The sequence below is a fragment of the Phodopus roborovskii genome, unplaced genomic scaffold, assembly GCF_943737965.1.
Source record: "Phodopus roborovskii unplaced genomic scaffold, PHOROB, whole genome shotgun sequence".
NCBI classification, from domain to species: domain Eukaryota; kingdom Metazoa; phylum Chordata; class Mammalia; order Rodentia; family Cricetidae; genus Phodopus; species Phodopus roborovskii.
This window is the reverse complement of record NW_026126517.1, coordinates 33,227,642-33,253,320: the sequence shown is the minus strand read 5'-3', so window position 1 is coordinate 33,253,320 and position 25,679 is coordinate 33,227,642.

Sequence of the window (25,679 nt, the reverse complement as noted above, 5' to 3'; positions counted from 1 at the left end):
CTGATGCACTCCAAAACAGTAGCTGATGAGTTGAGTCCTCCCCCACAGACCTGGAGGTCAGGAAAAGGGCTGTGGCTCCTAGCCTTAAGTTGTAGACCCCAAACCAACCAGTTCACCTAGTGTCCACATAAGACAGCTGGGAAGTAAACCAAAGCCATGTCCCCAAGACTTCTAGGGGACATAAAGCAGTTCTGGGAAGGCAGCTGTGATGAACAGATTCTTGCCCAGCCTATCTAGACTAGCCCGGGGCCCCAAAGGATAGCTGACTGCTTCCTGCCTCCCTCTCCCCAACACCAATGGACAGAGCTGTAGACAGGCATTATGGACAGCACCAGGAGCCCTTCTGCAGGCATGTCCTTCTCCTTGTCCTCACTGCCCCCACAAATACCGGGCAGTTGCTGTCTCCTATGGTCTATTTACTTTGTATTTTTAAGAAACTGTTCATTATAATAAGCACTCCAGAAGTAGAGGCTGGCGGACCTCTGTTAGTGTTAGTTCAAGGCCAACCTCCTCTAAATAGCAATTGAGTTCCAGGTCAACTAGGTTTGCATAGTGAGGTCCTATCTAAAAACAAAACCACAAAAATTTTTTTTTTATTTTATATTTTGAGAGAGAGAGAGAGTGTGTGTGTGTGTGTGTGTGAGAGAGAGAGAGAGAGAGAGAGAGAGAGAGAGAGAGTATCCCTATGTGCATGTAAAAGTTGGAGAACAACTTGTAGGAGTCCTCTCCTTCTACCTTGTATTCCCAGGTATCTAATTCAAGTCATCAGATTTGGTGACAAGTTCCTTTAGCCACTGAGCCACTCACTGGCCCAGTCTTTCTTATCCTAAGGTCTTTCCCAAGTGAAGAACTTGACCCTAGAATATGGGACACAATGATCAGTTGAAGGACAGCTGAGGACAGTAGGCTGCCACCCTGCCTCAGAGGCTTCTCCCTTTACCTCCATATGTGTCACTCTGCAGCTGACTGGGGCCCTTTCTAGGCCAGCCACTCAAAATCAGAACTTGTGCACATCCACAGGGTTTGGAGCCCAGGGCCTGGAGGAAGGGGCTGGCAGGCCAGAGGCTGGTACTGTGACCAGCTAGTCTCTATGCTTTCTGCAGGGTCTGATCAGGTCTCAGCATGGGCCTGTCTTCTGGCAAGGGGTAGGGAGCTGAAGAGGACTGGAAACAGACAGCATGTGTCTCTCTCCATCCCTCTAATCTCTGCCCAAAGAGCTTTGTGTCCATCCATTCTCAAAATTACAATGTAGGTTCTAAAAACACAGCTAAGTGAAGACATGTTCCTCTATGATCTAAAGACCCCTCTGCCTGTACTTCTTCCCAATATAGGCCTTGCACAGTCTGTAAAATCGGACAAAAACCAGTTTTGCCCCAGACAGACCCAGAATATCTCTTTATATCCATACTAGTTTATTCTCCTGATGGGCTTTTAAAAAGCTATCTCACATCTAGACCAAAAGACCCTTACCAAAAAAGGATGCCTGAGGACATCCTGTGTCCCATGACACATGGCCAGATCTGTCGGGATCCCCATGTGGGTTGTAGCTGAAACCCACTCCATCTCCCTATGCACCCCTGTCCAGATGAGCAGATTCATGTGAAGGGTCACAGACTCCCTCATCAGCAGGACTCTTTGGGGCTGAGAGGCAGGGGGAAAAGACATTAAATGGATTAGACAGAGCAGGGTCCTGCCAACAATCAGGTTCTGCTGGAGCCATCAAGAATTGAGCCTGGGCTGTCTTGCTGTGTGACTGTTAGCAAGTTGTAACCTCTCTGGGCTTGGGTCTGTCTGTGAAGTGGCATGTGGGGCGATCCTCCCTGGGCTTCAGGCCACTGTCTGACATCACTGCCATGCCTATCTGGTGTCAGATGTTCCTCTGGTGTTGCCCACCTCCTCCTGCCCCTTGAAGCATCATTTGGCGCAGAAGGCCTGTGTGGCATGGCTGTGTACCAGCTCCTTACATAGTACCTCGCCCTTCCAGCCTCAGCCCATGTTGCCCTGTAAATCGGGATTACTGCAGTCCACATGGCCACATGGAAATATGGTCATGCTGCCACAGGACTCAGAATCTACAGCCCTTCTCTCTGTGGAGCAAGCTAAAGCCTTAATCCCTTTATACAAAGCCCATAGAATCCATCCTCTGCCTCTAAGGGAGGAAGTGAGGCGCAAATTGGCTTAGCCACTGATCTAGGAAGATGCTCAGAGGACCAATGCAGCTGGTCATTTTGGCCACACACATGGCCCTGGCTACCCCATGCAAGCTCGGGTACCCTGGGAGGTTCAGGGATACAGAGACCCAGGTGAACAGCTGAGCTGTTTCTCTGGTCCCCACCTGTCTCTTAAAATCAGTGTATTGGGTCAGGTAATACAGCCTAGACTGTGGGAACTGTTGGAACACAACCATTTTTTTTTTTTTTGAAATTACAGTGTGTGTATGTGTGTGTGTCTATCTATGTGCCTGTGTAGTGTACATGTGAGCATGCACACACATGCACACACATGTTCCATGGTGTGTGTGTGTGTGTGTGTGTGTGTGTGTGTGTGTGTGTAGAAGTCAGAGGACAATTTGCAATAATTGGTTCTCTTCATGTTGGTCCCAGGCTGTCAGGCTTGGCAGCAAGTGTTATAGCCTGCTGAGCCATAGTGTGAGAAGCTCCTGTGGGGGCGGGGTGGGGTCTGTGAGAAGGAGAGGAGGGCGGAGCTGAACACTGAACCCTTTACAGGAATAGAAGAGATGGAGTAGGCACCTGCTGGAAGAGAGGAGGCATGAACAGAGAGGCCTGGAAGTAAGGTGGCTTTGCATGGTGGGGAGCCACCAGTTAAAGGTGTATGTCAGTGGGGTAGAATAAAGGTGGATAAGGCTGCAGTGCCAGACAAGGGAGTGACTGTGCTAGCAGGGCAGACACAGATCAAGCAAGAAGTGACTGCAGAGAGTCATGCCTCTCTCTCCACCCTCACTGTCCAGGGCACTCCAGTCCCCACCCACCATTTTACCTTCATTCCAGGAGACTATTTGTCTCTTGAAGGCCCCCAACTCCCTGAATCATCCATGGGGACCTATGGCCCCTCTTGCCACTCTGTTACTAAGGAGTTAATCCCAGATTATCCTGAGCCTGATTAATAACTCCCTAATCCTTAGATTGTCTGCCTCTGAGCATCTCATGGGTCCAGGTAGGTTTCATTCACTTCTGTGTTCCCCAACCATAGCACAGTGTAAGGCTTGTAGCCGATGGCTAGTGACCATTTCCAGAATGAATCTGTCCCCTTTCATCAAATGTGTCCAGTGTCCCTGGCTGGGACAAAGGTGGAAACATTACTTCACCATTTCAGTAGAGTGTGGAGTCTCTCCTGCCTAGTCTGGTCCTCCCTCACAAAAGACCATGTCTCTGGAATCAGGCTAAGGATGCTGGGCTGAGCAGCTGACCCCCAACAAGGTTTGAATTGTTCTTTGGTTTTAACTTTGGGAGGGTCCACTGAAGTAGGATAGTTTTTGGATTCCCTAAAGAAGGGAGTTCGAATGAGAGACAGGGTCAGGCCTTCCAGGTTGGCAGCTGGCTTAGTTTGGCCCCAAATCAAGCCTCTCTTGAGTCCTAAGGTCTGTTGCCCTAGGGATATAATCCTGTCCTGTGGTGACTAGTCTTGGCTGTCAAGTCAGCACATCTGGGAAGATAGCTCCTCAGTGGAGGAGTTGCTTGCATCAGATTGGCTTGTGGACATTTTCTTGATTGCTGTTTGATGTAGGAGAGTCCAGCCCACTATGGGCAGTACCATCCCCCAGCAGTGGGCCTGTGCTGTGTAAGACCTGACTACCAGCCAGGGAGAAGTCAGTAAACAGCATTTCTCCATGACTTCTGCTTCGGTTCCTGCCTCCACGTTCCTGCCAGGCTCCCTCTATGATAGACCTGAGAGTGTAAGATTAAAAAATAAAAGACAAAACCCCTACCCTACAAAACAAACAAACAAACAACCCCCCACACACATTGCTCAGAATTTTTTGTTCGGTTTTTTTTTTTTTTTTTTTTTTTTTGGGGGGGGGGTTTAGAGACAGGATTTCTCTGTAGCTTTGGAGCCTGTCCTGGAACTTGATCTGTACACCAGGCTAGCCTCAAACTCAAAGAGATCCACCTGCCTCTGCCTCCTGAGTGCTGGGATTAAAAGATTAAAGGCGTACACCAACACCCGGCCAGAGTTTTTTTTAGAGATTTTATTTTATATATATGAGTGTTTTGCTTTTGTGTATCTGAGTGTACCATGTGAATGCTTGGAGCCAGGCAGAAACCAGAAGAAGGTGTTGGGTCCCCTAGAACTGTAATGACTGGCAGTTGGGAGCTAATTTATAGCTTCTAGGAACTGAACCCTGGTCCTGTGCAAAATCAGCAAGTGCTTTTAAACCGCCGAGCCATCTCTCCAGTCTTTGTTCAGAGTATTTTTATCACAGCAACAGAAAGCAAACTAGAACAGACACTATGGGCCATGCTCCAGGCTCCTGGTGTCACCCAGACCTAAGATAACTTACTCCACTCCTAACCCATACTACACATCAGCCCTGGCAAGAATCAGAGGCCAACTTCACACTGGTTGGTGTCTTACCTTCCTGGGTCCACACCCAAGTCAGGCCAAGGGCATTCAAAGCCCAGCCCCTTCCTGCACAGTGTCACACAGTACTGTGTGGTTGCCCACAGTTTATCCAGGATTGCAGAGTTGTCTCCATGGTTTAGTCATTTTAACTAAACTAAAACTAGACTAAAGCCGGGTGCAGTGGAGTACACCATTAATCCCAGCACTCAGGAGGCTGAAGCCAGAGGATCTCTGTGAGTTTGATCTACACAGTAAGCTCCAGGACAGTCAGAACTACAGGGAAAGATCCTGTCACAAAAACAAACAAACTAATTAAATAAATATATGTATGATATACATATATTAATTAATTAGTTATTTTGGGTTCTTTAAAATTCACGTCTTTTACATTATTCATATGTGTGTTTTGCTTGAAATTATGTCTGTCTGTGCATCGTGTGTGCCTGGTGTCCTCGGAGGTCAGAAAAGGGTGTCAGTTCCTCTGGGACAGGAAATATAGATGGTTGTAAGCTGCCATGAGGGTGCTGAGAATCAATCTCAAGTCCTCTGCAAGAACAAATCCTCTTAACCATTGAGCCATCTCTCTAAGCCTTATTTTATGGGGCTTCTCACATGTTAAGCAAACTCTAAAACTGAGCTATATCCCAACCCCTATTTTTTTTTGTTTGTTTGTTTTTTGTTTTTCAAGATAGGGTTTCTCTGTGGCTTTGGAGACTGTCCTGGAAATAGCTCTTGTAGACCTGTATCTGCCTCCTGAGTGCTGGGATTAAAGGCGTGCGCCACCACCGCCCGGCTTGATATTACTTAAATTTTAAAAAGGTATATCTTTTTATTTAGTGTGTGTATGTGTGTGTAAAGTGACTATATATGTGGAAGTCAAAGTTTTGAGAGTTATTTCCTTCTTGCTGTCATGCCAATCATAGGATCAAACTCAGGTTGTCAAGCTTGGCTGCAAGTGCATTTACACACTAAGCCATCTAGGCCTATCGATGTTTTTTAGAAAGCCCTGATGTGGGCCTGTTTTGTGATATCCTCTGCTTACCTCTAGTGACACACTAACCAGTTCTGCCCTTGACCTCTTGCCTACATGCACAGGAGGAAAAAGCCATAGGCTTTCATGTTTGCAAGAGAGAAAGTTCCTGACCCTGACAGGGTCTTCTCTGGGAATGCCTGAGGCTGTCAGCTATTTCTGCTCAGGTGTTCTTAGCTCTGGCTATCAGCATCTTATTGTAAGGGAATTTACTAAATATCTTTCTACTGGCTAGAAGACATTGCATAGTGACTAGAGGATATATGTTCTAGGTCGTCTACATTCTTGTTCCTCTACCTGTCTCCCAAAGCTACCATGCCTGGGGCCAGCCAGATGGCTCTCAGGTAAAAAGCATCTGTGTCTACATTTGAGGACCTGGGTTCAATCCTTGCAACTCACGTGGAGGAGGAAAAGAACCTGGTCCCACAGATTACACACACACACACACACACACACACACACACACACACACAAACACACCATGGTGAATGTGCACCTTCCCCAGTAGAATAAAAATGTAAAAAAATTAGTAAACACTTGGAAAGTTGATACTATAATAAAGGCTACTTCCCAAGGGATTTGCTGAATACACAGGCTTACTAATGCTCATTAGGGGAATACAAACTCAGCCAAATATAAAACAAAACCTACAGGCTTTGGGCTGGAAAGATGCTGCGGCTATTAAAGGCCAAGACTCTCAACTAAGAAGACATGAGACAAGGGGCCTGGGGAAATGGCTTAGTTACTGAAGTACTTGCCTTGAAAATACAAGAACCTGAGGTCAGCTTTCAGAACCCGTGTGAAGAAAGCCTAAGGCCGGGTATGGTGACATACTCTGTGAGTTTGAGGCCAGCTTGGTCTACACAGCAAGTTCCAGGCTAACCAGGGCCAAGTGGTTAGAGCTTGTCTAAAATAAGAATTTTAAATTAATCTGGTGTGGTTTACCTACATTTGTAATCTCAGAGCTGGAGAGGTGGAGCCAGGCAGATTCCCAGGACTCTCTGGACATCCAGCTTAGCTAGCCTAGCTATGAGTTAGCGAGTAATCATGTCTTTAAAAAAATAAATAAAAAACCATTCCTTCAAATGAGCTAATTCATTAAAGCAGTGGCTGTTCTTGAGGAATGACACGGAAGGTTGTCCTTAGGCCTACTGTGTGTGTGCATACACCATCCCACTACACTCTAATTTGAGGCTGGCGTGCCAGGTGGAGGCACTGCTATGAACTAGCAGGGTAGATGTGGCAGCCACAGCTTAGGTGGGAGCGCTCTGTCTGTCTGTCTGTCTGTCTTGAATGCACCCATAAACACACACGCATACACAGGTGCATGCACATAGATGCACATACAGACAGACAAAGCATGGTGGAAAGCAGAGAAAGATCTAATTACAGTGAACTGAAAAGAGAAATATAAGTGGGTTCAGTGTTCTCCAAGTTCCATATGCAAGTTCTCCAAGGTACAGATGCAAGCTTTAGGTTATGTAGATGAAGAATTGGGGCAGAGGGCAAGAGGCATGCATCATTAAGCAGTCTCAAGGGTGTTCCTTATTCATCATTGTCCCCGCTCAGATCCTGCAAGGTGGTCACACAAGAAGTTGAGAAGTTGTGAGTGGCTGTCATGGGAGGAGGGGACAATCTGGTTTCTACAGATGGTTTGCTCCAGGGTATAGCCTCATCATCAGAAGTAACTGTCAGGATATAAGGTGTTTTGCTGGTCCTGAAACCCAAGGTGACTGTAGGTTTAGGACAACGACTCTTTGGGCCTTCAGCCTTGAAGAGGGATAAGACAGGCTGAGCAGGCAGTCATCCCTAGTGATTATCATGTTTGCAGAGTCAAGCAGGAATCTGAGCTGCAGTGAAGGAGACAGACACACACTGAGGGCAAGAAGGCCAGCCTTTTACCTGCTCTTGGCTACCTTGTGGGCCCTAGGGATGAACTGATACTTTACAACAAAAGTAGCCTGTAAGCATCAGCTCCAACCTGCCTCCCCAGGAGTGACACCTTCTGTCACCTCACTAGTCTGTAACTGTGGTGAAGCCATGAGTGAGACATGCAGTAATAGTGTGGGAATGACCCTGCAGTGCCCCAAAGAGTCTTAACTGTGAGAAATGGGTAAAAACCGGCAGAGGCCCATGGACACTACCCTTCCTGGAGCCTCCCTGGATGACCCAGCCACACACAATCCTCAGAGTCACTTACTGGCTATGATACCATCAAAGCAAAGGTCTCCAAAGAATTAGAATTTCCCCAGGAAATTCATGCCTGGGGAAGGGAAGGGACTGAAGTATGGTGGTAGCCAGGGGAGGAAGTTGTCTCCCAGGAAGATTCCATGCAGTTCTGACCACTTACCAGATCACCTTTCAGGAAAGTCTGGGTCAAGAGGGCCAGGACCACACCTTGAGCCGGACTGCTTAGCTATGGCTACCTCTTACCCTCTATTTAAACCTAATTTTCTTGTCAGGATTTTGGGGTGACTGCACCTCTTTATTTGTCCCCCCTTTGTCCAGAGTGGCCACATTGAATACATCTCCTCCCTCTGCCTTTCACTGTTGTCTCTTTAACTGGAGTGTTGAGAATGAGTGGCCAAGGCTGGCTTGTAAAGGCTCTGAAGGACCACGTTGTAACCTTAAAAACTCTGGTCATACGCATACCAGTGAAATCATATGGTATTTGAGGTTTTTATTTAGTCTGGATTCTTTGCTCAGGAATCTGTGGGAAACTTTGTCCATATCTGTCAAGGCTCAGTAGTTCATTCCAGCTACTTGTGGTTTAGTGGACCCTTGCATAGACACACCATTGTTCCTGAAATTCACTATCACTGGATATTTGAGTCATCCTACTGACTGTGTTGTGGCCTCTCACAGTTTGTATAATGAAGCTCTTATATCCAGGTAACTATATTTGGAGATGGACGTTTAAGGAGTTAATCGAGGTTAAAGGGTATCATGAGTGAGTGTCCTTATCAAAAGAGGAAAAGACCCAGGGTGCACACATCCAGAGTTAGGTCCTGCGAGCCCCCCCCCCCCGGAAGAAGCATCGTGACTTGACTGGGAAGAAAGGTGTCATCAGAAACTAAGTTGGCCCTTTGATCTTGGACTTGAGCCTCCAGAAACATGAGAACAAGAAGTCTGTGGCAGTCTATTAGGGCAGCACAGGTAGACCTTGGGGGCCGTGACAAGCAAAACTACTTTAGAATGTCCTCCTAAAAGACTGCATCTTTCTGTTGCATATGTCTCTAGGAGTACACCACAAGGCAGACATGGGAGGGAGTAGCAGGAGGACCAAATGAAATGAGGAAGGACACTGTCACTGTGTTCCTAACAGCATCTAATCCATAGACCCCTTTTCAATTCCACCATAATGGTCTTTCCCTGGGAAGGCTCCCCTTTGATCACACCTTGATTTAGTTGTCAGGTGTCTTTAGTCGGCTTCAGTCCCTGGCAGTTTCTCAATTTTTACTTTTGTGACCTTGACACTTGTAGAGATTACAGGCTGGCTCTTTTGTTCTCTGTCTCTCCATTTGAGTTTTTCTGATTCTGTGTGGTTCAGAGGAAGTGAGGCGATGTCCTCCTCACTGAGGTTGCTGGGATGCATGTGTTCAGCCTCCCCATTGTTAGTGGTGGTGCTGAGTTTTTATATTTGTTTGTTCGTTTATTTTGAGACGGGGTCTCTCCATGTAGCCATGACTCTCCTGGAATTCACTATGTAGAACAGGCTGGCTTCAAACTCACAGAGATCTACCTGCCTCTGTTTCCAAGTGCCAGGATTAAATGCCTATGTGCTCCCACCCCTGGCCTGATACTGACTTTTTAAAAAAGATTTGTTTTATTTTTATTTTGTGTATATGGGTGTTTTGTCTGCATCTGTGTCTGTGCATCGTGAGTGTGCCCTGGGAAGCAACAAGAGGGCACAGATGCTCTAGAACTGGAGCTACAGCCTGTTGTGGGCCACTATGTGGGTGCTGGGACTTGAACTTGAGTCCTCTGGAGGAAGAGCAGCATCTCTCCAGCCCTGTCATGTGAACTTTTATCCTTTGGTTAAGATAGTGCATTCGAGTTTCACCACAATTGCCTATTAAGCATTTTGCACTTATCAATTTGTAAGTAATTAATAAGAATTTTGTAGAAGATAGTTGAGATTATGTAAATATTCTGTTTCCCACCACAACATCACCTAACAGCCTTCACATCTGTGTAAGTCATTTCTTGTGCGACACAATGCTGAGAAAAATAACGTTAAGGACTCACCATTTCCAGGGTTCCCATCTGGGGTCACTGGCCCACTCTTTGCTGGCCTGGCTTGTGGCTAGGCAGAACAGTGGGATGGGAGGACATGGTAGCTCCTGTAAGATAGGAAACAGTGAGCGATTGAGAAAAGGAGGGGTGAAGGGCAGAATATACATTTGAAAATCATATCTCTTGCCCTGCTTCCTCTGTCCCTTCCCAGAAATACCATCAAATCATGCACTCTTCAGTGGATGAACTGACTGATGAAGCCAAAGCCCTCATGACCCAGTCACTTCTCAAGACCCCCTCAGCTGGCAATCAGCTCTTCAACACATGAGCCTTCTGGGGGACATTTCAAATTCAAACCATAATGAACACTAATGATTCTAGCTTGAATCAAGTATTTCTGTAATTGCAAAGAACCTAATTTTTTCTACTTTTATTTTTTCTGTATTTATTAGTTTGCATTTTTCCCTGAGAGCTTTTTTATTCACACTAGTGTGTGTTTACATGCATGTGCATATATGTATACTATTGTACATGTGATACACACCTATGTGTGTGTGCATATTACTGTGCATATGGAGTACATGTGTGCACACATGCATGCATGTTCCTGTACATGTGGGGTACATGTGTGTGCACATGTATGAATGCTCCTGTATCTGTGGTATACATATATGTATGTGTGTGCATTTATCATGCTGCCCTTTATAGTTCTACCTCTTTTCTTGACATTTATACTCTACCTCTATTTTAGGGATTTACATGTATGTTTATGTAAATAGTTATATTGTTTAAGTATTTGTTCCTGCTTTACTCAGGGAAGTTTTAATCAGTCTTTTAGCTAAGTTCCTGAGTATTACAGATTATCTTCATTCATGTTTCCTGTACCTATGAGATTAGTCAGATATAGATGCTTAATCTTCAATCACTTCATAGACATGCAGAACATGGCATTTAAATGTTTTAATATTAGTACTCCATTGACATGAGACACTGTAGCTCCTGACAGCACCGTGCACTTTCCCGAAAATATGTTGGACACTGTTGTTGCTCCTGCTGGAGTTCATTCTAGCCTCAGCTAATGGCCTGTTGGGCAAAGAATTGCCCCCACCTTGACCACTGATTTGGACATGCGGTCCTATGTGCTTGCAGGAGACAAATATAGAAGACCGCTGGACCTTGCCAAGTCAGGGTAAGACAGCCATTCTACCTCCCTGCTGTTGTTGTGGTCTGTCAAGTTCTCTTGGCCTTAGCCAAAACTGGGTGTACCAACATTGCTGTGAGACCTAGGGTGACTGTCCAGGTGGCTTGCTGTTTCTGTCCTTGCTGCACCTTTTGGAAGTTGTCCATCCGCATTTCCTGTCTACTCTAGTATTGTTAATTTCCTTCTCAGGTCTTGATGAGGTTGAAGATTAAACTATCACAACTATTATTCTCTCTTCCTAGTTAGATATATTAGGTACTAGACTTACGTTTTCCAGCTTAGGACAACTCTATTGTAAACTCCATTATGCCTTCACCCTAGGACTAGATATGTAGGTCATTTTGTTCTCGATTTTCCTTTTCTTAGAGCACACTTGTTATTCACTGTTTTGTATATAGTTTTGTATTAAACCTAAATCTTTTCTTTAGACTAAAAAGGGAATTGTAGTGAGATAGTCCTTCTGTGGCACTGACCACGCCCATTGGGGGTGGAGCCATGGGCGGAAGTGACCTGTGGAAGGAGTTCAGAGGGAGAGCCAGGAAAAGCTCTCTTGCTGGCATTACTCGGACAGGAGAGCATCGGGTTGAATTTCCTGGTGTTCATCTGTCTAGGTTGTAAGTTATTTCTCCCTGAATAAACATCTATTCCGCTTATTTGTTTATCCTGATCCTTATTTAACCGCGATATGTGCATGCATATTTCTATACATACATATAGGCATGTGCCTGTCTATGTGGTGCACATGTCTGGGTATACACATGTTCATACATGCATATTCTTACATATGTGGTACATATATGTGCATACATGTTCCTATACATGTCTGTGTGTCTGTGTCTGTATGGAGGCCAGAGGACAACCCTGGATGTTGTTCTTTCTTGGGTACCATCCACCCTGCTTTTTTGAGAGAGAGACCTGGGGCATGCTGATTAAGCTAGGTTGGCTGGCCATGAGCTCCAGGGATCCATTTGTCTCTAACTCCTCAGTGCCAAGATTACAAGTGTGGGCCAACATGCCTGGCTTTTTACTTGGATTCTGGGGATCAAAGTTGGTCTGCAGCAAGCACTTTACTAACCAAACTCTGAGTCCCAGCCACAGAGAACTCACAGGCCGGGCCTTCTAGGACCGCCAAGTCCTATTCAGGTAGGGAACAGAGTCCTACACACTGAAGATGCCCTTCTCTGATGGAGCATGACCAACTCAGAAGCCCCTGGAGAAATTGGAAGCAGGGGGGCTAATGACAGAAACCTGGGTAGAGATCTTCCAGGGAGGCAGGTCAGATCTAGAAGGCTGCTGGGTGCCTTGTGATTGGAGGAAGTCTGGGTATGGTCTATTACATCTGCAACCCCAGCACTCAGGAGGCAGATCTCTGTGAGTTGGAGGGCAGCTAGTCTACAGGATGAATTCCAGGCCAGCCAGGGTTAGATAGTGAGCCCCCTACTCCTCCCGACACCCCCCCCCCCAGTGACCGAAAGGGAGGAAAGAAGGAAGTAAAAAGGGAAAACACCAAGTTTGAACACAAAATTAGGTAGACAACCTTGGAGTAAGACTTGAAGCACAAGTTTCTTAGTCCACTCAGGCATGTCGCCTCCATCCTCGCCCAGAGAAGTCCTTGGCCAGTGGAGCAGTGCTGAGCAGTTCCTGCAGAGTTTGGAATTCTGCTCATTTTCTGCTTTCCTTGAGCTCTTAAGGGCAGGCAAAATGTCTTCTTTATACCCGTCTCCAGCAGAAACAGAGCATAATAAGCACGTAAGACAAATAAAAAATTGGGGAAGGGAGGAGGAAGATTGCATAAGGGAAAGAGACATTAACTTTAGTTGTATGTCTGGCAGGTTGGGAAGACACTGTTGTAAGTGTGGAGGCCTGAGTTTCAGCCACAGCACCAGCGAAAAGAGCATCCTTTTAATCCTAGTACTGGGGAGGCAGAGACAAGGGGCTCTTTGGGCTTCACTGGCCAGCCAGCCTAGCTGAACTGGGGAGCTCCAAGCCAATGAGAAAGCCTGTCTCAAAAAGCAAGGTGGACAGCTCCAAAGGAGCAACACCCCAGCCTGTCCTTTGACTTCTACTCATTGGGGCACCCCACCACCACCACACAAATTATATGTCAGGCCACATATATGCATGTTTGTGTTCTAATCATCCCAATGGCGGAGTTTGATGATAGAGTGTCACCCAAGGCTCATGTCTTCAGAGGTGGGCCATATCATACTTGGAAGAAGGTGACCAACCACTCAGCAGTGTTGTCATCCCTGGGCTTCCAACTGTCTTGGAAAAGGTGTTCAACTTCATAGATCAAAGTGCTCAGCATCTTACAGTCCACAGTGCTTGTCTGTAGATGCGATCTCCAAGAACAATTGCAAGGGCATATGCCAACCTCTTCTTAAGATGCATAGGACCTGGCTGATGGAAAGCTTGCAACTCATCTTTACTAAGTTAAAAAGAGTGAGCCTGGCCAGAAGTAACAGCCCCTCCATGGAGTCCTCCTGTGAGCCATAGTTGGGCAGGGCAATAAACCTGGAAGCAAATAAGGCACACCTAGTGACCATAATGAAATCAAAACAAAGCTAGGCCTGAACCACAAATAAGATGAAGCCAACCTTATAATGTTCAAAGTTTTTCCGTTATGACTCGGCAGAGATTTTTTTTTTTCAAGATGGGTCATTTCTCCAAATGTCTCATTCAGGGTGTGCCCTGTTTTGCTGACACCAGAACACATGCATAGCCTGTCCAATGACCCATCCCAGCTCGAGTTGATGTTACCAGCTCTTATCAATCCCAGTGTGGATCCTAGGGTACAAGCTCTCAGAGGAGCAGAAAGATCTTCAGGGATAGGGCTTTACAGGCTTGGCTCTGAGCAGGACATCTGCCACTTACCCCTTCTTATCCTCTGCTGTAGACATTAGGATCAGGCACTTACTCCCTGTGCCTCAGTTTTTTTCTTGTCTGAATAAACAGGTTCCCAGCCATTGCTTTATGGGCACACAGGGCACAGGCTTGCCATGTGAAGAAATGGAGTGGGGCACACAAAATTGGAATGTGGTGCCCAGTGATGGCTTGGAGCACCTGCTGTCTGGGTGCCCTCCAGGACCTTAGCTTCTGTGTGCCTTGCAGAGCAGAACCCTGGGAGTCACCAGATGGGCTAAGGACACAGTGGCTGGCGTGGGAGTCATAGTCTTTCCCACCCCTGGTTTGGCTCAGTGGCTCAGCCTTAATTCTTGGCCCAGGTTCAGCCCTCCATCCCTGGATCTGCCTCTCCCTCCTCTGGCCACCCTGGGGATTAGTCAGGAAGTATGCACAATGGGTTTATTGTTACTAGAGCAAGACAAAAATAACTTGGGACTGCAGACTGGCAGGGATGGAATGGGCATATCCTGACACAGTTTTAGGGAGCCTATTTTTTTTTTCTTGAGGGGAACTCAGACTCGAAGAGGTGTGTTTGGAGTGGGTCGCTCAAAGGCAATACCTCCCAGCATGCTCTCCCTTGTTCTCCTGAGCTATACCCCAGCATATCCCTGCCCGGTCTAAGCCCCTCCTCATGTCCTCTGCCTTTGTCTATCTCTGTATCTTTCCATTAACTAGCCCTTGTGTCTCTGTGAGAGGACAGTTCAGATAGTCAGAACCACTCTGCCTGCTCCAAGCAGAGTATGTCCCTGTGGCTGGGAAGGTAGAAGGCTAAGTGACCCAGCCTTACCTCTGATGATAGCATCTCTAAGTGGCTGGGCTTCCCTGTGTCATAAGGACAAAGCCACTCTTCCTGCTGTTTTGTTTGATGCCTCACCCTTGGCTGGAATGTTTCCTCTTTGCTTACTTCTACTTCCCTATCTTCTGCTATCTTTTTCCCTTACAGCGACTTCTTCTTCTTCTTTTCTTCTTCTTCTTCTTCCTCTTCCTCTTCCTCCTCCTCCTTCTTCCCCTCCCCCTTTCCCTCCTTCTCCTCCTCCTCCTCCTCATCCTCCTTTTCTTCTTCTTGAGACAGGGTTTCTCTGTGTAGCCCTGGCTTTCCTGGAACTTGTTCTGTAGACCAGGCTGGCCTCAATCTCACAGGGATCTGCCTCTCTCTGTCTCCTGAGTGCTGGGACTAAAGGCATGTGCCACCATTGCCCAGCCTCCTTTTAGCTTCTTTCTTTCTTGCTTTTTTTTTTTTTTTTTGGAGACAGGGTTTCTCTGTATTGTTTTGGAGGCTGTCCTGGCACTCACTCTGTAGACCAGGCTATCCTTGAACTTACAGAGATCTGCCTGCCTGTCTCCTGAGTGCTGAGATTAAAGGCATGTGTCACCAATGCCTGCCTCCTTTCAGCTTCTTAGTAAAAATTTCGGTCTGTTTCAGGAGCATTGACCTACCCCAACCACAGGACCAGGTAAGGTGGAGGAGGGAGGTGTCTGGAAGACTACTGGGGACATTGAAGGAAGGTGGAGGGAAGGGAAGAGCCTGAGTTAGTCAGAGATATCCAGAATCATATACATAAACACAGAGATATCTTTATTAGAAATTACTGGAGCACATGCTGTAATCCCAGCACTAGGAAAGTGGAGGCGGGAACTGGGGCTGTACAGTGAGACCCCTGTTTCAAAATACCAAGACCTGGAGATGCAGGTTCATAGCAGAGCACTTGCCAAGTACGTGAAAGGCCCTGGGTTCAAGCCTAGTAACACACACATGAGAGAGAGAGAGAGAGAGAGAGAGAGAGAGAGAGAGAGAAACTGGCTGTCAAGATTATGGAGGCAAAATAAGGTCCTAAGGAAATTGTGGTCTAAGAGTTGAGAATGAGGGTAAAAGAAGTCCACCACTCCAGCAGGAAGACGAGCAGATTGTGTGGTCCTGCTTTAGTTAGTCTTTCCAGGCCTTCCCCTGTCCCTGGGCCCGTCTACCCCAAGGAAGGCTTTGGCTCTACCCAGGTACCCAGTCAAGTGCTAACTTCCCAAACACACCTAGCAGCAGTGCTCAGTCAAGCGTCTGGGCACCTGTAGTCCCTGCAAGTGAAATGTTTAGGTAACCAGCTCACAGCCTTGGTCACTGCTGTCCCTCCACACGCTGTCTCCACACTATCCCAGCACAAATCCGTTCCACAGGTGTGAAAAACAGGACTCAGTGCCCTTGGCAGGCGGGAACCCTCCCAAGCTGGGCTCCGCCTTTCAGCAGCTCTGCCCAGACTGGCTTTCTTCCTGCTTTGGGATCTAGAGAAGAATAAACCACATTAGGTGCTCATCAGCAAAGGCAAAGAGGCCAAGTGGCCATAATGAATAGCACCGACAGAAGTCAAGAGGGTGAGCCTGCCCTCACAGCCAGGGAACCAACTGTCTGGAGTACATGCTATGCCGGGTGCCAGGGAGGAATGGTGGCTGTCAGGACTGCCTGTGAAGGACACATATCTACTGTGGTGGCACATGTCTGTAGTCATAGCACTAGGAGACATCTTACATACATATACACTCACAGCACAAACGGCAGCAGAGTTGCCTGAATCCAAGGTCAGCCTGGATTATAGAATGAGTTCCAGGCTAGTCTTGGCTACATAGTGAGGTCCCAAAAAACAAAACAAATAAACAAAAAAGTGGGGGGGGGGTAAGATGTGAGGTTCTGTCACCTTCCTTCTTGAGCCTTTGGCAGTTCTTCCTAGACAGAGGTTGACTGGGGGAGGGATGGTTAGAATTCCAAGATAAAATACCAGACACCCAGTTGAAGCTGACTTTCATTTTTAAAAACAGGATTTTCTTTTAATTTATGTGTGTGTGTGCATCCGCCTTAGGATGCCAGAGGCCATTGGATCCCCTGGGACTGGAGTTACAGGCAATTGTGAGCTACCTGATATGGGTGCTGGGAACCAAAACCCTGGTCCTCTGCCAGACAGAGTAAGTGCTCGTAACCACTGAGCCATTTCTCTAGCCCCCAAATTTCATCTTTAAAAAAAAAACGTGTTGCCAGACATGGTGGTACATACCTTTAAAATCCCAGTACTTGGGAGGAAGAGGCAGATGGATCTTGTGAGTTTGGGGCTAGGCTGATTCAATAAATAGCAATTCCCAGGCTAGTCAGGATTGCCTAAAAAAAATTATTTAATTAAATCTATCTATCTATCTATCTATCTATCTATCTATCTATCTATCCATCCATCCACTTACTGTGTTAAGATAGTGTGGTTTCTCCCTCCAACTCTGTTTACTCATCATATGGAGTAAACAAGGCCCCTAGTTCAGACTTCAAGGCCAAGTAAGGGCTCCCATCTCCTGACTAAAGGTATACACATATGACCTTGAGCTCCAGAGAATCAAACACACAGTATAAAGAACTTCCAAGTACACTCAAACCTCATAATAAACCAGCAGAGATGTCCTAACTTCACTATACCACATACTTGTGAGACAACAGGAAAAAGGGGCTGCAGAAGTGTTTCTGGCTGATGAGCAGTAGGGCCAACTTGGGCCCAGGTTTCTACTTGCAAGTTTGCTGTCTTCCCCACCCCCTCTGTCTGCAATGCCCAGCTCTCTGCTGCTAGTTCCCCGAAAGCCTCTCATGCTCCTCCAGCAAAACTTTTCCTTTTGCAGATGGCCCTCCAGCACCTCACTAGAGCTGCCCCTCACTGCAGGCCCCTTTTCTACCCCAGAACCCTGACATTTGCACAGCATCCTGTGATATACAACACCATCCACAATATGTCTTGTCATGCTGACTTCCCCAACTGTGACTTCAGCCCCAAACAGGAGCACCTGCACCTCTTAGTCAATGCCAGAAGGCATCTCTGAGTGTTAAGGGTTTCTGGTAAAATGTCAGACTGTTCCAATCAAACAGAAACAGGTCCTGAGTCTGCTCAGATGTGGCCACTGGGGAACTGGGATTAAGGCCTCCCAGGCTCGGCTTTGCATCTCTTTTCACAGCATCATCCTGTCTTAGCCTGAGAGAGGACAATACTCATTAGCCACTCTGGAAGCTGTACACCAGGAGCTTAGATGCCTTTCCTCATTCCTTTGGGAGGAAGCTAAGCATGTGGACCTTTGGCCTCCATAGGACCCCAAGCTGCTGGGATGTCTCCTTGTATCTGATCCAAAGATCAGTAGCTGAGGATGCCTGCCTGGCCAGCAGTAAATTTTCCCCTTCAAAGCACTCCCACCGGGGAGGCACTTTTAGACAAGTCCTAGCTCAGCTTTGTAAATACAGCACTAGAGTCCAAAGACCTAAATTGAAGTCTCACATTTGCTGCTTCTGAGATGTGTGTGTTACATGGATGGCTGCACAGACTGTCCACTATCCAGCTATTAAGAGTGGGGTCTAAGGATAGCAGTACCCATATCACCTAGTGTAGAACCTCCTTCCTACCCCAGAGGGACCGAATAAGACTTTCAGAGTTTCAGAATCACTGAAATATTATCACCCTAGGGCCATGGTGTGGTGGCTCCCCTGTAATCCTGGGAAAAGTCACTTTTCTCTGGCTCTTATTTCTCTGCCTGTCAAATGGAAGTAACAAAGCCTGTCTCTCAGATAAGGCTGGGTTGAAGAGGCCTGGTTGACACTGCCTCTTTTGGAAGCTCAGAGGAGCTGGCTAGGGTTGACAAAGCCGCTCCCCCTGGGAGGTGAGCCCTGCACTCCTCCTGACCCCAAGACGCCCTTAGACTGCAGATCTGGAAAGGATCTTAGTGCATCAAGTAGGTACCCTTTTTTTTTTTTTCTTAATTTAAAAACATTTATTTTATGTATGTGTGTGTGTGTTTTGCTTGCATATGTGTCTGTCCACCATGCATGTACTGATATCCACAGAGGCCAGAAGATGGCACAAGACAGATGTGAGCTGCCATGTGGGTAGGAGGAATCAAACCCAGGTCCTCTGGAAGAGCAGCTGGGTGCTCTTAACCACTGAGCCATCTCTCCAGCCCCAGATACCAACTCTCACTCAATAGTTTTACAGATAAACTCAAGGAAGAGAACTGAAATAGCAAAGCTGATGTCAATAAGAACCCAGCCAGGTCTGGCCTGCTAGTCTTCATTCCCATCAGTCCCCTGCAGATTTACAAAACTGTCCTTGCAATTTACCTGCCTCTGTCTTGTCTTCAGCACCCTGTAGGGACAAAATAGAGGGAGCTTGAACAAAACCTCAAAATAGAATCTTCCTTGAAATAGAACACCTAAACTGGACATGGTGGCTCACACAAGTAATCCCCGCCCTTGGAAGGCTAAAGCAGGGGGATCACCATGAGTTCCTGGGCTACAGAGTGAATTCCAGGCTGTCCCAGGCTAAAGAGTAAGACTTTGTCTCAAAAAAGAAAACAATGAAGCAAAAGCAAAAGTTAGGAACACAATATGCAAGTAGATTCTATACAGATGCTGTTTGGGGCAGCCCCTTCTGAGACCTAAGGCCATGCTGGAAGACAACATCAGCATTCAGAAAGGAATGCTTGCCTGTCTGCCTGCCTCCCTCCCTCCCTCTCTCCCTCCCTCTCTATCTGCTTCCCTCCCTCCCTCTATCTGCCTCCCTCCCTCTCTATCTGCTTCCCTCCCTCCCTCTCTACTGCCTCCCTCCCTCCCTCTCTCCCTCCCTCCCTCTCTATCTGCTTCCCTCCCTCCCTCTCTACTGCCTCCCTCCCTCTCTCCCTCCCTCTCTATCTGCTTCCCTCCCTCCCTCTCTACTGCCTCCCTCCCTCTCTCCCTCCCTCCCTCTCTATCTGCTTCCCTCCCTCCTTTCCTCCCTTCCTCCATGTTCCCCTCCCTCCCTCCCTTCCTCCCTCCGTCCCTTCCCCTCCCTTCTTCCTTTTTTGTTTCTATAGCCTTGGCTGCCCTGGAACTAGCTCTGTAGACCAGGCTGACCTCAAATTTAGAGATTCACCAGCCTCTACCTCCCAAGTGTTGGGATTAAAGGCCTGTGCCACCACTACTGGGCTGGGAATGCTTTTCTAAGTGGTGTGGCTACCCATTGTGATGGGCCCTGCAGTATGTGATGATATATTCCAGTTATGGGACCATAAGACACCAGCCCTGTCCTCACATTGGTCCCAAGCTAGAGAGGTTATGTGACATGTACCAGAAAAGCAGACAACAACCAGGACAAGGCCCCGAGGGTACTAGAGGGGCATAGATAAGCATGAGGAACTGCTGGACAGTGCAGTAGAGGATTCTAGAAGATGCTGAAGAGATTTGGATTGAAAGAGAAAGAATTAAGATTCTGAATGTGCTCAAGAAGGGCTTGGAAGCTTTTTCTAAAGCGGATCAACTAGTTTGGACTTTGCAGGGAGTAAACAAATGGCCAAGGCTATGTTCCATACATTGGAATGTCAAATCTCATAATTTTATGTGTCACAAAATAGTATCTTTTTTTTTTGTCATTTTTCCAATCTCTTAAAGAATCAAGAAGAATGCAGAAAACTCAAGTGGCATCATGGTGCACACCTATAATCCCAGCACTCAGAGGCTGAAAGAGTTGGAGCTTCAGGCCAGCCTGGGCTATATAGTGATGCTCTGTCTCAAACAAACAAATAACAACAAACTAGAAAAGAAAACTAAAGATAAATAAAGAAGAATCAGTCTCTGCTTGTGAGTTATAGAGAACAGGTAGCCAGATCTGGTTCAGGAAACCTCTCTTGCCCATTACTGACCTAGGGGCAAAATAGAAGCTGGTCTGGGGGGTAGGCTGAGGCTAGACCCTTCTGGGCACCTAAGTCCAGTATTAAAAAAAAATCTATTTTTTTTAATCCAAACCAGAGGTTTGAATCTATAATATTGTGTGTGTGTGTGTGTGTGTGTGTGTGTGTGTGTGTAGGCCAGAGGTTGACATTGGTTATCTTTCTCAATTGCATTTCACCTTATATAATGAGGCAGGATCTCTCACCTGAACCCAGGGTTTGCCAATTTGACCTAGTCATCTGGCCAGCTTGTTCCAGAGTTCTCGTCACTGCCTCCTGAGTGCTGGGCTTACAGGAGGGCTGCCATGTCTACCTAGCATTTAGGTATGTGTTGGGGATCTGAATTCTGGTTCTTAGGCTTGTGAGGCAAAGAAGACATGCCCCTATCTCCTGGGATCTATAATATTTGGATAGCTCTAGACTGGATCCCTCTTCCAGCCCTGGGGGCTATCAAGACCCCAGGGAGGCTGTGTGCTTTTACTAAAAGGGAAGGACTGAGGGAGGAAAGTCTGGGGGTGGGGTGAAGGGTGGAGCTTGAGCTACCTAAAAGACAGTTAAGTGAGATGTGAAGTAGCTCCGACTGACATCTGGACCTTGAGCTGAAGCTGAAGCTGGAAGAGGTATTTTAAACAGCAGATTAGTCAAGTCAGTTCAGGAAGGAATGTAGAGGCAGGAGAAGCTGAGCCTCACACAGAGGATCAAGAGAGCCAGAGAAGCTGGGGACACAGACCGCAGGCTGCTTGCTGAAAGCCAGGAGGAAGGTGTCATTTTAGGAGGGGGTTAACTGTGCCCAGCCCTGGGGGCAGGGTGCTTGGAGATCCGGTCACATGGAGGACACTAGTGGCCTCACTATCAGCAGCTTCAGTGGCAAATGAAAGAGGTGGCATCAGCAAGTCTTCAGAGATATTCTAACCTTTGCATAATGGTTGAAATGAAGCATTAGTCATAAAGATGAGGGATGGAACTAAACAAATTTGTACCGAGTGCCTACTGTGTCCCAGGCACAATGCTAAGGTCCAAGAATGCGAAGCCGGGCAGACAGGCCTAAATGACCACACTCCAATACACTTAGCCCAGAAAGGCATAGACAACAGGTGGGTCAGCAGCAAGGATGCCAGAGCATATGGCTCAGGACCAGAGCACAGAGTTGGTACCCTGGCACCCCGTGCTTGCAGATATGGAGAGATAAAGACAAGCCTTGCTCAGCAGTGGGACAGAGGCTTCCAAAAGTCACAAAGTTGTAAAAGAAAAGAGGGCGCTAGAAATAGATTGTGGTTGAATGTGGCCTCACAGGGGAGAAGGGAGCTATGGAAGATGAATCGGAGGAGTAAAACTGCCACCCGCTTTGGCCTGAGAGCCTTTGTACTTTGTTCTAGAGCAGTGGCTCTCAACTGTCCTAATGCTGTGACCCTTAACACAGTTCCTCATGTTGTGGTGACCCCGACCAAAAATTATTGTTGTTGCTACTTCATAACTGTAATTTTGTACTGTTATCAGAACCATAATATAAGTATCTGATGTGCTACCCCAAAAGGGGTCGTGACCCACAGCTTGAGAATCACTGTTCTACAGTAACACTTCTAGCTGAGTGTAGTTGTGTACCCTTGTTTTTCCAGGACTTGGGAAGCAGAAGCAGGAGGGTCAGGAATTCAAAGTCATCTTCAGCTAGTGAGGCTAGCTAGGGCTACACAAAACCCTGTGGAGCAAGTGTGTTTAGGGTGTGGTGGGAGGTGGAAATGAAGGGAGGAAAGGGAAGGAGAGACAGAGAGAGGGAGAGAGAGAGAGATTTCTAAAGGGAGGAATACATGGAAAACAGCATGAATTCACCAATTGCATCCCAAGTACTGAGATCACTACCTTAAACACTTGTTTGTTTTGAGATATTGTTTCGCTATGTAGTCAGAGTTGACCTCAAATTCTTGATCCTCCTGCCTCAGTCTCCTCAGTGCTGGTGCTTCTTAAATATTTTTGAATACATGTCTGAATTATAAGATAGACTGGAGTCTGTATCTGTAAGGTATGATTGCTTGAGCGGCCTTGGCTCCTTTAGTGTAACCCAGTTTCAGTTCATCCGCACAACATAGAATTTTCCAAAGGCTTAAATGCAATGGCAAAGGTAAAATCAGGGCTGCGTTTTAGTATGAGCAAAGCTGAGGGTTCCATGTCCAGCACAGGAGAAAAAAGTAAAAACAAAAGCCACAACTATTATCTTATCTGAAGCAGAATGATATTTGAAGGCATCTTAGCCCAGTGACTTGAGTTTGATAGTAGGGTCCTGTTGGGGAATATTAGTGGAAGATGTGCTTGTTACATTTGTTTATGCTGTGGAATATGTTTAATGATGCAAAGATGTGTTGTATTCTTTTATGTTACATTTGTTTAACTCTGTGAAGCTGTGTTACTTTGGCTGTCTAAAACACCTGATTGGTCTAATAAAGAGCTGAATGACCAATAAAGGGGCAGGAGAGAGAAATAGGCAGGGTTGGCAGGCAGAAAGGGAGACCTGGAGGAGTGAAAAAGGAGGAGAGGAGGATGCCAGGGGCCAGCCACACAGCCACACAGCTGCACAGCCACACAGCCACATAACCATCCAGCTACACAGCCACACAAACACACTGCCACCCAGCCACACAGCCAATAATCACGCAGCCACATAACCACTCAGCTACACAGTCACACATCCATCCAGCCACACAACCACACAATCACACAGCCACCCAGCCACCCAGCTAATCAGCCACCTAGCCACACAGCCACACAGCCAGCAACAGAGTAAGAAATAAGAAAGACATACAGAATAGAGAAAGGCAAAAACCCAGAGGCAAAAAGCAGATAGAATAATTTAAGAAAAGCTGGCTAGAAACAAGCCAAGCTAAGGCTGGGTATTCATGAATAAGAATAAGTCTGTACTATTTCCTGTATTTATTTGGGAACTGGGAGACAGGCCTCCTAGAGTCAAAGAGTATTAAAATAACAAACAAACAAAAACAAAACAAACAACAACAAAACCCAACTACAGGGTCCCACATAACAGAAAGACTCCTAGAAGTTGTCCTCTGATCTCCACATACACACTATAGTTTGTGCATGCCCCTGACTCCACACAAAATAAATAAATGTTGAAAAATTTTTTTAAAGAAAAAAAATTGCTGTGAGCTTGTATGTATACCTGTAATGCCAACACTTAGAAGTGTGAGACAGGAGGATTATGAATTGGCATCAAGTTTGGACTAAAGAGAGACTCTGTCTCAAAGGGTAAAACTGAAAATGTTTCCTTTTAATAATATACAAGGCATTGTCAAGGGTCTGAGGAGGGAAGAGAAGAGCCCAAACCCAAAGTTAGCTACGAGTCAACTGCAGAGTTAATGGAAACAACAATGGAGACTGTGAGAGCCAGAGGCCTGAAGATTCTAACAGGTGGGTGGTGGTGTACACTTTTAATCCCAGCACTTGCTAGGCAGATCTGTCTGTGAGTTCACAGCCTGATCTAACAGTGGGGGTGGAGGAGTGGGTGGAGCACGGGATGGGGAGGAGGAAGGGCTGTGTGGGAGGACTCCTTTTGAAAGAACCTATGCAGGCAGGGGAAAGTGTGCATAGGGACTGTTGGCTCTCCAGCACCGGTGGACAGTGGCACTCTTCACTAGGCTCTCAGATCTAGGAAAAGATGTGGGTTTAGGGAGACTTTGTTCTCAGCTTTGAACAAACTGAATTGAGGAGTCTCCAGGACAACAGATGGAAAAGGCCTGAGGAGACAGGAATAGATTATGAACTCCAGAGAGGCAGATCCAGGATGTCCACACCTGGGAGGAGAAGCTGGGTGGTCCAGATGATGTCCCCATTGTTGGAGCCCCAGATGGTCCATAAGGCCTGAATTTGTGAGTCAGCAGCTCTGAGTATAATAAAAGGTAGAACTCATATATAGCTAGCAACATTTATTGCTACAACACATGCTTTATTTATTTTTAAACTTCTGTATCTATATTTTTATGTGTATTGATGTTGCCTCTGTACATGTATGTGCACCATGTGTGTGCAGTGCTCTTAGAGGTCAGAAGACGTGGGATCCTGTGGAACTGGAGTCACAGGCAGCTGCTGAGCTGGAAGCCAAATGGATCCTCTGCAAGAACAGCAAGTGCTCTTACCTCCTGAGCCATCTCTCCAGCCCCTGCTTTGTCTGTTTTGATGGAGACTCAGAGATTAGGGCTAGCAGGGATCCATCTTTCAAGGAGATAGATGCACATGTGACCTACCAGCTGGGAACCAGAGGACCAGTGCCAACAGCTTCTCTAGGTACACAAGGCAGATCCAAATCCGTATTTAATAGATGGCAAAAACAAGTCTGTAAGAGAGGCAAGCCTGTCTCAGCCCACAGGAGTGTTAACACTGGGAAGCAGCTTCCAAAATGTTTAGAACTCGGGTTGTCCCAGCTGGGGAACTCTGGGCCTGCAAAGGAACCTGGAGCAGAGGCCCACTGGAGTGGCACAGGAGGGAGGAAAAGCACTTCAGGTTCAAGTTGCTAGTTTTGCAGAGTGTAAAATTACCGCACAAGTCCTAGAGAATAAACAGAGTTAACACCCCATTAAATACAATGGACTTCCGCTGTGTGCGCCAGACGTGCTAGGACTGAAACTAGCCGAGCGGGAGGGAAATGTATCACACCCGCTGCCTTCAAGCTTCCAAAGAAGAAAAATCCAGAGCAGGGGTAAGAAAGCGCCGGCAGCGGCTCTGCAGGCTCAGGGCTGAGGACCTGGTAATGAAGTCTTTCTGGAAGGTAGGAAGGGCTGTGTGCAGTGTGCTATTTTTAAACCTGCTGTAGTGGCAGTTGTATTCCTGCCCTGGCACTTTCTCTTGCAGAGGAGGGGCTCGGGGGAACACAGCCAGGAATTTAGATGCTATTTATTGTATTTCCTTTTATCAGTCAAATGATTTTCTTATTTCCCACGTAGATAAAGATCTTGCGCTCACAGCTTCGGCTTGTTGACCTTGTCAGGACTGCTGTGCTGTCTGGAAATTGGTCCCAGAGAG